Source organism: Nerophis lumbriciformis, linkage group LG19 (assembly GCF_033978685.3).
Source record: "Nerophis lumbriciformis linkage group LG19, RoL_Nlum_v2.1, whole genome shotgun sequence".
In the NCBI taxonomy this organism is placed as follows: domain Eukaryota; kingdom Metazoa; phylum Chordata; class Actinopteri; order Syngnathiformes; family Syngnathidae; genus Nerophis; species Nerophis lumbriciformis.
Window position 1 is genome coordinate 40,364,125 of NC_084566.2, and position 2,500 is coordinate 40,366,624.

Consider the following 2,500-nt stretch of genomic DNA (forward strand, 5'->3'; position numbering starts at 1 on the left):
TTACAAACATCAGCTGTCTACCAATCTAAGGTAATACGCAAGGACATTAACACATCCGACACATATGTAGGATTAACCGAGGGAGAATTCAAAACCAGATGGAACAATCACAAGGCTTCTTTCAGGAACAAAGACCTGCGAAATACCACAGAACTCAGCAAACACATTTGGGACCTCAAAGACAATAATGTTGAATATTCAATAACATGGCAAATTCTTGCATTCAGCACACCTTACAATAGTGGTAATAAAAGATGCAACCTATGCTTGAAAGAGAAACTGTTTATTATTTACCGTCCAGACCTGTCATCCCTCAACAAGCGCAGCAAAATTGTAACAGCATGCCGCCATAGACGGAAACACCTCCTAGGTAACACATGAGCCAATCACCACGCCCCTAGGCCAGCCTGTACCCACCCACTCTGTGCCCTATATAAACCATGGTATGCGAATGCTCCCATTAAAATCTCCTGATGATTGAGGGTACCCCCCCTCATGAAACAGGCCTGTAGAGATGAAATAGTCTTGTGATTTTTTTTCCCACACATACATATATATATATATATATATATATATATATATATATATATATATATATATATATATATATATATATATATATATATAACTAAATCATCCAGACAAGAGATAAATTGTATTATTATGTTTATCTTACCTAAAAAAAAATATATTTATTAATTTTTTTTAAAAACACGAAATAAATGTTTACTATATTTAGCTAAAAACATCAAAATTAATTGTATTTTTATTTGTATTTTTTCTGACTCCTTATTACATCCAGGCATTAGAATTATACATTAAAATAAACATATTTGAAATAATAGAGGGGAGGAGTATATTGACAACTAGATTTCACCAAGTCAAGTATTTCATATATATATATATATATATATATATATATATATATATATATATATATATATATATATATATATATATATATATATATATATATATATATATATATATATATATATAAATGTATATATATATATATATATATATATATATATATATATATATATATATATATATATATATATATATATATATATACAAATATATATACATATGTATATATCCTGAAAATATGCAAACAAAACTGTCTTTAGATAATTGATACTTCAAACTTGCATAAATAAATATTAAGGAATATAACATAACTTGGCTTCTGAGAGCTTCAAAATGTAATGAATAAAATGCTAAAGTTGTTGATAAACAAGCAATTATTTTAATAATTAAATATGGTCATTTTAAATGAATTATTATGATAATTTAAAATTAAATTAATTATTTCAAATATGTTTATTTTAATGTATGATTGTATGGCTGGATGTAATAAGGAGTCAGAAAAAATACAAATAAAAATACAATAAATGTTGATGTTTTTAGCAAAATATAGTAAACATTTATTTAGTTGTTTTTTTTAAATTAATAAATATATTTATTTTTAGGTAAGATAAACATAATAATACAATTTATCTCTAGTCTGGATGATTTAGTTCTTGTCACCCTGTTGTCCTCCCGTCGTGAAAAAAGGCTGTCCTCACTCAGGTCCGCATGGAGGCCACGCCCCCTCCAGCTCCGGCTGAAAATCGGGAGATTTTCGGGAGAATATTTGTCCCGGGAGGTTTTCGGGAGAGGCGCTGAATTTCGGGAGTCTCCCGGAAAATTCGGGAGGGTTGGCAAGTATGCTTCTGAGGTAAATATCAACATTAACTTGGTGGGCAGGGTTTGGTGGTAGCAGGGGGGGGGTGTATATTATAGCGTGCCGGAAGAGTTAGTGCTGCAAGGGTTTCTAGGTATTTGTTCTGTTGTGTTTATGTTGTGTTACGGTGCGGATGTTCTCCCGAAATGTGTTTGTCATTCTTGTTTGGTGTGGGTTCACATATTTGTAACAGTGTTAAAGTTGTTTATACGGCCACCCTCAGTGTGACCTGTATGGATATTGATCAAGTATGCATGGCATTCACTCATGACTGTGTAGAAGCCGCATATATTATGTGACTGGGCCGGCACGCTGTTTGTATGGAGGAAAAGCGGACGTGATGACAGGTTGTAGAGGACATTGAAGGTAATGCCTTTAAGTTTGTAAATCTGACTGTGATGAAGTCGGTGCCTCACCAGCCATGAACCTCACCGCACGTCACTGTTGCGCACTAACTGACTGAAAGAGCACGCACTTGGCGCGATGATGTCATGTTATCCATGGAAAAATGCATTTTTAGACAATATGATTTTGCCTGAGCGGCTAGGAGACCCCGAGAGTAACAAGCGCTTGCCTTGTTGCCTTTCCATTAAGAACAATAAATTAGCTTTTAGTGTAAGTTTGCTGGTCTCAAGAAATGTAATGCCGAGCGCATACCCTTATGTCAAGATAATGGCACTAGCATTTACTTCATTTAAGAATATTTTTCAACATATTGAGCAAAAAGGTCTCTTTTTTTCTAGCAAGAAAAGTGCACTTGTTATTAGTGAG

General features: G+C 33.0%; 1 protein-coding gene across 1 annotated transcript in view; it reads right to left on the reverse strand.

Annotated features, from left to right (window-relative positions):
* The window catches only part of cacnb2b (calcium channel, voltage-dependent, beta 2b), a 71,703-nt gene that overhangs the window by 6,291 nt on the left and 62,912 nt on the right, over nt 1–2,500 (reverse strand). The gene's annotated exons all lie outside the window — the stretch shown is intronic.